Below are 13,972 nucleotides of genomic sequence, written 5' to 3' on the forward strand. Positions count from 1 at the left end.
ATTTTATTTATCTTGTTCTGAGTGAATTTGAATAAATATCAGTTTTTCAATTCGATGAAAAAAAAACGAACTTAACAACATTGACTGGACACTTTTCCTTAACCTAATTCCATGGAAATTCGGAATTCATAGATGATTTAAATAACCTTTGTTACTACAGTATCCTACTGAAATAGACAGTATGCAAATAAATTTTCTTGAAAATATTTATCGCAGAACAGATTGAAAAATCCAGAAAGAACGTTAAGAATTTGAACAATAAAAAATAAAAGTTCACCAAAAATCTGTTTATTCGGAACTCCAGCGCTCGAATACGCTACCTTGCGGTGATTTACAAAACTGCCGATGAAACTAACATTGCCACGTTGCGTTCCACGTGTGTCTGTTGACGTAAACACAGGCAGTTTGTTCTGAGTATTTATTAACGCAATCGATGAGTCTTATTTTGCTTTCAGCTACAGAAATTAATTCGTCCCTTAGTAGTATTCTCGAGCTTCTCAAAATAATGTTAGTTTTCCTTATTTCTTTCAAAAAAGTATTAAATCGTGGAAGCGTAAACAAGAAAACTCTGGATTAACAAAATTGGATAACGTTATACCAGGTAAAATTTTTTATTGTTTTGTATGAATTTGTAAGAATATGAGTTTTTTTTTAATCTTAAATTAATTTAACTAATCATATTTTACAGCAGCATTTAGTTGGAATGGACAGTATGCAAAATATTTTCTTGAATTTATTATCGTAGAACAAAATGAAAAATGTTTCACCGAGAAAGAATTTACTTTATTCCTTTTATTCTCAGCTGAAAGGTTTCGCCAAATTTGTTTAGGGTTATAGTTTTAGTATTGTGCGAGCAAAGTAGCCTTGGCGAGATTTCGCGTTTTTAGTTAAACCATTTTTAATTTTTATCATGAGTGGAATAAAATGATAGTAAGATTACAGAATTCGATAAGTAAAAAGAAATAATGGTCAATCAACTAAAAAGAAAACTACCACCATATATAAACTGTGAGTACACATTTTATTTATTTTGTTCTGAGTGAATTTGAATAAATATCAGTTTTTCAATTCGATGAAAAAAAAACGAACTTAACAACATTGACTGGACACTTTTCCTTAACCTAATTCCACATAAATGATTTAAATAACCTTTGTTACTACAGTATCCTACTGAAATAGACAGTATGCAAATAAATTTTCTTGAAAATATTTATCGCAGAACAGATTGAAAAATCCAGAAAGAACGTTAAGAATTTTAACAATAAAAAATAAAAGTTCGCCAAAAATCTGTTTATAGGGTTATGGTTTTAAAATTGTGTGAAAGAATAATGTATCTTGACAAGATTTCGCATATCAGGTAAATCATTTCCATGACGAATGAATTAAATGCATGATTTCTTTGGATATCCAATCATATAGTCATAGAAATAAATTATCTAGTGTTAAACGTTACTCTTGACAGTCTGCCACGTATGTGCACTATGTGACAAAAATGTCAACAAATGCTGGAAATGTCACGAAACTGAACTTAATATGTACTAATGTATAGAAAAAACGGTACAAAATGAAAATGCCGTTCGAAGCGAACCACAAATTTATGAATTCCGAATTCAACATCGTGAAAATGGCTGCTTCAGAACAACTTACTGTGTGTTCTGCATTAATTGTTTACTTTCGTAATACTTTTTGGTTTCTAATCTCTTTCTATATGGGTCAGAATAACCAAAAGACTTTGAAAAATCTTTTCAAATGAATAAAGCGAAAAAATCATACATACGAACAAAAATCACAAAACTTTTAGCATTTTCTTCGTTACCACATGCGTTTGTCTTAGTTTTTAAGTCGGCCATTAGACAGTGACTGCAGTGCCCCCTATGGTTCGTTGGAGTTGCGAATAGGGTTATGGTTTTAAAATTGTGTGAAAGAATAATGTATCTTGACAAGATTTCGCATATCAGTTAAATCATTTCCATGACGAATGAATTGAATGCATGATGATTTCTTTTGATATCCAATCCTATAATCATAGAAATAAATTATCTAGTGTTAAACGTTACTCTTGACAGTTTGTCACGTATGTGCACTATGTGACAAAAATGTCAACAAATTCCGGAAATGTCACGAAACTGAACTTAATATGTACTAATGTATAGAATAAACGGTACAAAATGAAAATGCCGTTCGAAGCGAACCAAAAATTTATGAATTACGAATTCAACATCGTGAAAAGGGCTGCTTCAGAACAACTTACTGTGTGTTCTGCATAATTTTTTACTTTCGTAATACTTTTTGATTTCTAATCTCTTTCTACATGGGTCAGAATAACCAAAAGACTTTGAAAAATCTTTTCAAATGAATAAAGAACAAAAAATCATACATGCGAACAAAAATATTTATCATTTCCTAAGTTTAGAAGCAATTTATATGTTACAGCGTGCGTTTGTTTTAGTTTTTTTATCGGCCATTAGACAGTGGCTGCAGCGCCCCCTATAGTTTGTTGGAGTTGCGAATAGATAATGTTTCCATTTAGCAACCATGCTGCCAAAGTTTTCGCCAAGCCTTCCACCAGTCACATGATGTATCCATGAACCAATTTTTTGATCAGCAAGTCTGGGAAAGCTCGGTCTACTCTTATTATTAGTCTATGTTTTGTCCGTTTGAGTGCATTTATGAAAAGTGCTTAGTATTTTTTTTTTTTTAAATTCTGTAATTGATTACTTTTCTTCCCGAAAATATCGTCTGCGACGTGTCAGAAATTCATTTAATTCAATTCTGTAAAAGAAACCGCAGACGATATTTAAAAATGAAGATATAACCCTGGTTTTAGAATATGAAATCAACTTAAAATGAAGAACTAAGGGGCAGGGCCGGATTTAGGGGAGGGCAGTCGGGGCTACTGCCCCGGGGCCACCACAACAAAGAGGCCCCCACAATAAAATTTTTACAAAATATCCTAACTTTCACGGGTTGAAAATATCGGATATATACATATATATCAAAACATTCGGATATATACCAAAGTATCGGATATTTTCGAAAATGTGACGATCTTTTCGAACCCTGATTAGGGGCCTCCACTCCTTCGTTGCCCCGGGGCCTCCACACTTCCAAATCCGGCCCTGCTAAGGGGTATTCTACTAGCTATCCCCCAAACTTCGGGTAAAATTCATATTGTAACGGATTCGGTGCAACTTCCACTTTCTAGAAATGAAGACACAGTTCTCGATAAAAACACAGGAGCTTTATTTACACTATGTACAGGAGAAATCGTTAACAACTGCTAAATTATTCATCAGCAATTAAGCAATTATCACACAACACCGTAAACTCAACGTTTACACACGTATTTACTTCTAAATACGAAAACAACACAGCGAAATGCCTCGCTATGAACAGAGCTAATACGCTCTCAGTTCGAAATCTCAACCGAAACTCTCCTTTTTATCACGCAGGACGCTTTTATAAACATCGAAGAATTTTCCACAACATTCTTACCTCTTCTCGAAATGCGTAGACCGTTATCAAATTTTATCAATGAAAAGAAAAGAAAATAGGGGGTCGTATACTTTAGCCGAATGAAAAGGGGTTGTATATGCATTACGGGAAACTATTTACAGGTTACGTTACTACAATAATTACTCTTTACAGGATTTGTAACATTGCCCCCTTCCTAAGGACTGCACGTCCCGGGCTGTACAATCCCCAGAAAGGGTGCCAAACTTCTATCACATGTTCACAAATACACACATTAAATATTAACCAATAATGCATAGGAAACACAATAATAACAAGAAATATTACTAAACATTAAAAGCAAAAAAATTATCTACAACTTTTATGTTATCAACCATGGTTGTTTACGTAATACTCATGAACTATGGCCATAGTATGGGGCTAACCGATCATAATGTACAACCCTAGGTTTTGCATTAGGTGATTTTTGGATCCTCACTACGACGTCATTCAGTCGGTTAAGGACTTTGTAGGGTCCATCCCCCAATGCGACTGCAACTTGGGTGAAAGACCTTTCCGTCGGATGGGATTCCATAACCAAACCTTGTCGCCTTCGTTGAATTCATGTCCAGTAGACCTTGTGTCGTATCGGGTCTTCATCTTCTCCGCCGCGATGTTGATTCGCTCACGTGCGAAGTTATGAACGTCTTCCAACCGGGCCTGGAGATCCTGGATGTACTCTCAGGCGATGAAGGCGCATCCGGAGGACGACCGAAGACGAGATCACAAGGTAGCCTTAGCTCTCGTCCGAAGAGAATCTGAGATGGGGCATATCCGGTAGTCTCGTGGACAGCACTGCGGTAGGCCAGCAGGAACAAAGGTAGCTTCTTGTCCCAATCCTGTTGATTTCTGGATACCATAAGCGAGAGATTATTCAGGATTGTGCTGTTGAATCTCTCCACCATGCCGTCCGATTGTGGGTGTAGTGGTGTTGTCCTAGTTTTCTCAATTCCGAAAATTTGACACAGTCCCTTAAACACAGCAGAGATGAAATTCCTCCCTTGATCGGAATGAATCTGCAAAGGTGTTCCGTATCTCGAGATCCAATGTTGGACTAGAGTCTCTGCTACGGTGGTAGCTTCTTGATCTGGAATGGAATATGCTTCCGACCATTTGGTGAAGTAGTCGATGGAAACAAGAATGTATTTGTTCCCATCAGCAGTTCTTGGTAGAGGACCCAGGATGTCGATCCCAATTCGTTCGAAAGGAGCTCCAACGTTGTACAGATGTAGCTTCCCTCTGCTTCTCTTCTTCGGTCCTTTACGAGCAGCACAGGCGTCACAAGAATGGCACCACTTCTTCACGTCATCCTTCGCCTTGCTCCAGAAGAAGCGCTCCCGAACTTTATTGAGGGTTTTCAAGACACCAAAATGTCCTCCAGTCGCACTACTATGTATTTCTTTCAGAACATCTGAAATCCTTGATTGGGGAAGTAGTAAATGCCACCTGGATGTTTTGCCGTCATCAGATTCCCACTTTCGGTACAGTACGCCGTTCCGTAAATGGAGGGAGTTCCATAAAGCCCAGTATCTTTTTGTTGCTGGACTGAAGATGGAAACGTCCTGCCAGCTAGGGCGTCGACTGTCACTTTCCATGAACTCCAAAATTGGTTTTATGTCGGGGTCTTCAAGTTGATCTTTTCGAACTTGGTCATCACTCCATGGATCAGGTTCTGATGATGTTGGAGTCACTGTCACCTGATAGGCAGTAGGGCTAGTCGTTCCATACTGTTTCTCGATTCAGGAACAATAATTGCAGTTCTCAGGACAGGGTCTCCTTGATAAAGCGTCTGCATTACCGTGAGACAACCCTTTTCGGTGCTTGATCTCCATGTCATATTCCTGGAGCCGCTGTATCCACCTGGCTATCTGGCCTTCTGGATTCTTGAAGTTCAAAAGCCAAGTTAACGAGGCATGATCTGTCCGAAGCAGAAATTTTCGGCCGTAGAGGTAATGATGGAAGTGTTCTACAGCTTTCACTATGGCCAGTAACTCCTTTCTGGTGATGCAGTAATTTCGCTCCGACTTTGATAAGCATTTGCTCCAGTAAGCGATGACATGTTCATTTCCGTCAATTTCTTGGGATAAAACAGCTCCGATGCCCTCGTTGCTCGCATCAGTGTCCAGGATGAAGGATTTTTCAGGCTGAGGATAGGCGAGGATAGGCGTTGATGTTAAAGCCTCCTTCAGTCGTAGAAATGCATCTTCGCATTCCTTGGACCATTCAAACTTTTGCTTGCTCTCCGTCAGCTTATGCAAAGGTCGTGCAATGTTGGAAAAACCCTTCACAAACTTCCTGTAGTACGTGCAGAGCCCCAGGAAACTTCGCAGCTGATGGATGTTTTCGGGACGACTCCAACTCTTGACCGCGGATACCTTTTCTGGATCGGTTTGTACACCCTCAGAAGAGATGATGTGACCAAGGTAGTTCACTTCCCGGCGGAACAAATTACATTTGGACGGGCTTAACTTCAGATTGGCTTCCTTAAGCTTTTGCAGCACCTTCCTAAGATTTGCCAGATGTTCTTCGAAACTGCGTCCCACGATGATGATATCGTCTAAGTAGACCAGACAGGATTTGTAGGAAAGTCCTCTTAAAACTGTCTCCATAAGACGCTCGAACGTAGCTGGTGCATTGCAGAGGCCGAAGGGCATCACTTTAAACTGCCATAAGCCTTGTCCAGTTGTAAACGCTGTCTTCTCTCGGTCATTAGGGTGTATATCAACCTGCCAGTAGCCGCTCTTCAAGTCCAAAGTCGAAAACCACTTGTGTCCGGAAAGAGTGTCCAAGGTGTCGTCTATCCGTGGAAGAGGGTAACTGTCTTTCTTGGTGATTTCATTCAGCCGCCGGTAATCGGCACAAAATCTGGTGGAGCCATCTTTCTTTCGGACCAAGACGATGGGAGAGGCCCAAGAACTGGATGACGGTTCGATTACATCATTCTCCTTCATCTCTTTCAGGAGGGTTTCAACCTCTTCCTTCTTAGCGAACGGTAGTCGTCTTGGATGCTGTTTAATAGGGAGGTGTTCTCCAGTGTAGATCCTATGCTGCGTTAAGTTCGTACGGCCAACATCCTCCGATGCTGATGAAAACAGATGCTTGAAGTCCTCCACCAATTGTTCCGCAGCAGTTCTTCGATCTTTCGATAATGGCGCGCTCCCAATTAACTTCGATGTCAAGGATGCAGAAGACACAGTCTCGGGGGAATTGATTCTTCTAATGATGCAGTTTACTGGAGTACAAGTTGCCAACACTTCACCTTTCCGGATATTCCTTGACCTTTCACTCACGTTGGCGACTCTCACAGGAATTACATCCTTCGAAAGGTCCACAAGCGTAGATGCTACCAGCACTCCTTTTAGGTTATTGCTTAGGTTAGGGTATTCAATGAGTCCAAATCGAAAACTATTGCTTTCTTCAAGGGAGCCAGGTATTAATGATTCTGACCTTGAGGGAATCGATAAATCTGTTTGGGCTATTATTTGATGAGCGGATTTTACATCACTTTCTGCGGGGAAAACGGCTATGTCTTCTCTCATCGAGCGCAGCTCATTAGTCTTGAAGTCAAGAGTGAAGTCATATTTCTTCAAAAAGTCCAATCCGAGAATGAAGGGGTCCGTGATATTAGCGACGAATGCCGTATGATGGTAGGTGGCATTCCCAAACACTATTTCCAAGTCCACTTTGCCGTCAATCTCGATTTTGTCGCCTATCACAGTTTGGAGACTTACGCGTGGCGATGTCCACAACAGTTTCAATCCAAATTCACGAGCCACGTCTGTCCTAACGATTGTCACATTGGCTCCAGTGTCGACAATCAGTCTGCAGGGGTTCCCATTTACATGTGCGTAAATGAAAAGTCCATCACTGCCACTACTAGAAGAGGAAATCTGCAGAGCTCTGGTGGTGGTGATTTCCTTCCCTCGCGTAGCTTGGCGAGCCGGACAACTCCTTCGCAGGTGTCCTCCACTACCGCATTTCCAGCACTTCTGCTCATGTTTCTTTTGGGCTGTTTTGCTGCTCAGATGTCTTGCCAAGTCACCGAGTTGTCTCTCAATTTCAGCGAGGTGGGACGACCTGGAATCAGACTCATCAGCTTCCTGAGTCCGGATTAGATGGCGATCCACACGGGTTGCTTCTTGGGCGGCCTCGTATCTCATCGCATACACACCAGCAGAATTCAGGTCTTTGACATCCGTCATCCGTAGAGCTTTCTGGATTTCCGGATCTCGAACCCCGTCGATGTAGTAGTTGCGTGCCAGGTTGTCTCGAACATCCGCAGGACAGTGGCAAAAAACAAGATGAGACAGTCTCTCGACGTCCGCCGCTAGCTCTTGCAGGGTTTCCCCGGTTTCCTGGAAACGGGACTTCAACTGGAGTCGGCTGAAATCTTTCTGGCACTTCTCACCGAAGCGAATCTTCAACGCAGATGTGAGAGCGGCGAAATCCAGGCGCTGGCTGTCCGGAAGGGTCTGAAGAATGTCCGCTGCGTCACCTCTCAGGGATGCTGCAAGATGGAAGGCCTTGGTAGCAGAGTCCCATCCGTTCGCTTCCGCCACTATCATGAATTGAGTTTTGTAAACTTGCCACGAAGTTTTCCCATCAAATGTGGCAAGTTTAATGGACGGTCGAGCAACCGATGTGGGAGCGCCAAACTGTACAGAGCTGCTTTCCGCGATCGCCAATCTCCTTTCCATGTTTTTAATTTTCTCATCCACATGATTTTCAACTGTTGCGATACGGTTTTCTACTGTTTCAAATTTTTCATCAAAAGCATCAACTCGATGCTCTATCTCATTAAATTTATTTTCCATCACAGTCTTTACCGAAGTAAGGTCGTTTTTAATTTCCTCTTGGTTAGAAGCTAAATCATTTTTCAGTACCATTAAATCACTTATCAATTGTTCTTGATTAGCCGCAATGTCATTTTTTAATTGTTTTTGATTTGCAGTAAAACTTGCAGTCAAATCACTTTTTAATTGTTCTTGATTAGCCGCCATATCATTTTTTAATTGTTCTTGATTAGCCGCCAAACTTTCAGCCAAGTCGCTTTTCGCAGCATTAATTGCTTCCAGAAGTTGTTTTAATTGGTCATCCATTGCGCGAGTAATCACCATAAAAACAAAGTCTATAAATTCAAACAGTCTTTATGAAAAAATGTCCAAAGTCACACTTACTCCAAGAAAGTCCAGAAGAAGCCCCACGTTGGGCGCCAATTGTAACGGATTCGGTGCGACTTCCACTTTCTAGAAATGAAGACACAGTTCTTGATAAAAACACAGGAGCTTTATTTACACTATGTACATTAGAAATCGTTAACAACTGCTAAATTATTCATCAGCAATTAAGCAATTATCACACAACACCGTAAACTCAACGTTTACACACGTATTTACTTCCAAATACGAAAACAACACAGCGAAATGCCTCGCTATAAACAGAGCTAATACGCTCTCAGTTCGAAATCTCAACCGAAACTCTCCTTTTTATCACGCAGAACGCTTTTATAAACATCGAAGAATTTTCTACAACATTCTTACCTCTTCTCGAAATGCGTAGACCGTTATCAAATTTTATCAATGAAAAGAGAAGAAAATAGGGGATCGTATACTTTAGCCGAATGAAAAGGGGTTGTATATTCATTACGGGAAACTATTTACAGGTTACGTTACTACAATAATTACTATTTACAGGATTTGTAACAATATTATGCAGCTTTTTAAAGGTTTTAAAATGCTGCAAAAGTTAAACAAATATGTCTTTTTACGATGATATACTTAAAATTGCTAATTTTCTGTAAAATTGGAATAAAAATCTTGGAATACTCTTTTCTTTTTCTTTGGAAGAAAAGTAGCCTATGTTATATTCTGCTTCCCTGACAATACGTATACAAAATTTCATGATGATCGGTTGAGTAGTTTAGGCGTGAAAGAATTACAAACAAATAAATACACAAACAAAGTCACTTTCACATTTATAAATATATAAAATTAGTAAAGATTTCAGGAAATCATCAGTCATAATATGAAGGGTGAAAATTTCTTGACCGTTTCCATTCCATTCCATTTGTAGAAACAAGAAACATAAACGAGTAGGGTCCTATCGCAATTTGTGATTGCGAGAAGCGTAATTTAAATTCAAAACGTCAAAATTCCAATGACTTTTGTAATCTTTTTTTTTGAGCAATCACGATTGCTTATTGTTCTCATTTGACCGTTTTTGGTGTCCGTGCCTTTTTCAACTTGGACCAGAAGCCTTTGCAGCACCACCGCAAACCGTCCTCTGCTGGCGGCGTGGCGCGGCTGCTCCGTTTTAAGCTATCCGCTTCTCCTGGTCGGAGGCGTCCATGTCCTACACACACGCACGTTCACACACACACACACATACACACACACACGACTTCATACACATACACTCACACACACCTACGTGCATACACACAGGTCTACGCACACACACAACTATGCACATAGTAACCGCCCAGGAGGAGAGGCAGACTTGGGGGGGACAGGAGCCGTTTCTAGAAACAATAACACCAATGAGTAGGGTCCTGTCTCAGTTCGTGATTGCGAAAAACATAATTTGAATTCAAAATTTCAGAATTCAAATTAATTTTTTTTTTGTATGCATATGACGTTAAGTATGAATATAAAATCTGAAAATAAAGAAAAAAGACTGGAATTAACGCCCTATATATATTTTAAATTTAGCACGGACTACTATAATAATTAACTTATGGGTTCGGGGGGGGGGACGTTGTTTCAAAACCAGGTTGCAAATCGCAGTTCCAATAAATGATAGGATGATCTACAGTTTCTGGCTAATGGTGGCTGAAAGAGGTGAAACAAACATATGCAGGAACTTATCACCTGTTTTTAAGCTTAGTGAATGACTAGTTTTTTGAGCAATCACGATTGCTTATTGTTCTCATTTGACCGTTTTTGGTGTCCGTGCCTTTTTCAACTTGGATCAGAAGCCTTTGCAGCAGCACCGCCCACCGTCTTCTGCCGGCGGCGCGGCGCGGCGCGGCTGCTCCGGTTTTGAGCTATCCGCTTCTCCTGGTCGGAGGCGTCCATGTCCTACACACACGCACGTTCACACACATACACACACACACACACGACTTCACACACATACACTCACACACGCCTACGTGCATACACACAGGTCTACGCACACACACAACTATGCACACGTAACCGCCCAGGAGGAGAGGCAGACTTGGGGGGGACAGGAGCCGTTTCTAGAAACAATAACTCCATTGAGTAGGGTCCTGTCTCAGTTCGTGATTGCGAAAAAAATAATTTGAATTCAAAATTTCGAATTCAAATTATTATTTTTTTTTCTGAGCAATCACGATTGCTTATTGTTCTCACTTGACAGTCCTTGACATTGTGGTTCCTTTTTCAGCTTGGACCAGGGTTGCAGCACCATCGTCCACCGGCGGCGGAGCGGCTGGTCCTGAGCACTGTCCACCGGAATCCACTTTTGCTGGGCGGTGGCGTCCATGTCCTACATACGCATGCTCATATACACTCCCCTACGTGCGCACGCCTTTACACACATACACACGCTTATGTGCACACACGTAAGCCTACACACACAACTATACACACGTAACCACCCAGGAGGAGGGACATGCTTGGGGGGGAGCCGTTTCTAGAAAAAATAATTCTAATCAGTAGTGTCTTGTCGGAACTCGTGATTGCGAAAAACACTACTCCCCTACGTGCGCACGCCTTTACACACATACACACGCTTATGTGCACACACGTAAGCCTACACACACAACTATACACACGTAACCACCCAGGAGGAGGGACATGCTTGGGGGGGGAGCCGTTTCTAGAAAAAATAATTCTAATCAGTAGTGTCTTGTCGGAACTCGTGATTGCGAAAAACATAATTTGAATTCCAAGTTTCGGAATTGGGGGAAAGTGGGTCACAGATCTTTTTTTCTTTTTTATTCTTTCGAAATTACATTACATCCCTAACTATCTGAAGCCTATATTTTGCCACAACGCAAAACCGTGGAACGGAATGTTTTACCTCCTTCGGTAGTTTCTAAAATCCCCGCCAGGAAGAAATTTATTGTTTAAAACCTTTCGAAACATCTTGCAGCGAATGTAAATGGTAGATTTTTTTTTTAAAAAACATTGAATCTTGGTTTCAAATGGCTCGGTTAATGTTTTTGTTTTGTTTTTTGTAATTATAAATTCGTTTGATTTTTAAGAAAAAGAAAATGCAGGGGAAAAAATAATAATGTAAACTAAGATAATGATTTTTAACCTGATTATTTGAAATAAGTGCTAAATTTCTATTCGGAACTCCAGAGCTCGAATACACTACCTTGCGGTGATTTATAAAATTAAAGAAAAAAGGTGAAACATTGCGTTCCACGTGTGCCTATTTAGGTAAACATAGGCAGTTTGTTATGAGTATTTATTTACGCATTCGATGTGTCTTAGAGTGCTTTCAGCAATAGAAATTGTTTTTTCCCTTAATGGTATTCTCGAGCTTCTCAAAATACTGTTCGTTTCCATTATTTCCCAATAAAAAGTGAGTTGATTGTCGTAAATAGGGAAAGTATAAACAGAAGAAAACTCTGGATTTACAAACTTCGCATTGGCATGCAATTAACAAAGAATATGCTCGCCTGTTCGAAGATTTTTTTTTCTTTAAAAGAGGATCAAGTTTTACCAGGTTGCATTTTTTTATTGTTTTGGGTAAATTTGTATAAATATGAGGGGGTTTTTTTTTCAAATCTAAAGCTCGAAAGGAGGATTTGATAACATTAACTAAAAATTAAGGCTTTTATCTCCGCCTAATTAAAAAAAAAATAATAATTTAACTAACCTTATTTTACTGCAGTATTTAGTTGAAATAGACAGTATGCACAGTTATCGCAGAATGGAATGAAAAATGTTTAACTGAGAAAGAACGCTTAGAATATTGAACTGGCAAAAACAAAAGCTTAGAATTTTAATCCCCAAAATAGTGCGCCAACTTTTTTACTCATAGTACCGGCTGAAGAGTTCCGTCAAAAATTTGTTTAGGGTTATACAGTAGGACCTCGAATAATTCATAACGACATTAACGAATTCATCGGGACCGTGGCTTTTATACGTTAAATCGGGGATATTCGTAATATCGGGGTAAGAAAAAATGTACTTACCTTATCCAAAAGCCTTTATAAGTAACTACACAAAAATATGTATAATTAGAAAAGTGTTCACTTTTTATTCAGCATTCTGCGCTTATTACACACTAGTTAATTTGAAATCTTTAAGTACTAAGTGACAGACGTTAGACAGTTTCTTGGATACTTGATTTGAAATAGTTTTCTTTCTACTTTATGGCGAGAAGAAAGTGCTGTGTCATTTACAGTCTGCTGCATGAGATTATGTTTTTAGAGTTTTTGCCACGTAAAGCATTAAAAAAAGTAACAGTTATAACGGGAGTTTCACTATCGCTTTTTGTATCAGAATCACTATTCATTGGTAGCCCCCACGCCAGTAAAAAGTTGCTGAATGCAAGAAAAGTCTTTTTTTGCTTTGAACAAGATGAATGTTTCATTTGGAAACCAATCCAATATTGCTTAACTCAAACTTAAAAAAAAAATTATAAAATCGGCTGTTAGAATAATTTGTTAATTCAGGGTTTATTATTCGGTAAATAGGGGCTTTTGCCTTCATTTTAGTTGGGGAAAAAAGAAAAACACTTGGCGAGATTTCGCTTCTCAGTAAAGATATGTTGAGTGGATTAAAATGGTAGAAAGATTGCAGAATTCGATAAGTAAATAAATTATGAAAGATCAATTAAAATAAACTACCACCATGGGTCCGTAAGAATTTCTTTGATGATTTTCCAAGCATGACAGAATAAACTCATTTAATTCAGAAATTAGAAACATACGAAACAGAAAAAAAATTAGAATTAACCGATTCGGCAATTTGCGAAATCAGTAGTCATCTACAAATGTAAAACAATTAGCGCTAGCGAAGCAGAACAAAGAAATATCATCCTTTGATAAACAATCGTATTTTCAAATAATTTAATTATCTAGTATTAAATGTTATTTTTGTCAGTCTTATGGACACTATAAAAACGTAGTTTCATTAAGAATTCATAAATATCGAATTCAAAATCGTGGAAATGGCTTCTTGAGAACTACGAACTACGTGGTTTGCATTAATTTCTAACGTTCAGTAACGCTTCTTGATTTTTCATTTCTTTCTACATGGACCAGAATATCCACAAGACTTAAAGAATTAATTTCAGAAGAACAAAAAAAAATTAATAATAATAACAAAAATTAAAAAAATAATTCTACAAACAAAAATTACTTGATTTATTACCATTTTATACGCTACGGCATGCGTTTGTTTTACCTTTTTCATCGGCCATTAGACGGTGGCTGCTGTGCCCCTATAGTTTATTGGAGTTGCGAATATTTATA

This window comes from Uloborus diversus, chromosome 4 (genome assembly GCF_026930045.1).
Source record: "Uloborus diversus isolate 005 chromosome 4, Udiv.v.3.1, whole genome shotgun sequence".
NCBI lineage: Eukaryota > Metazoa > Arthropoda > Arachnida > Araneae > Uloboridae > Uloborus > Uloborus diversus.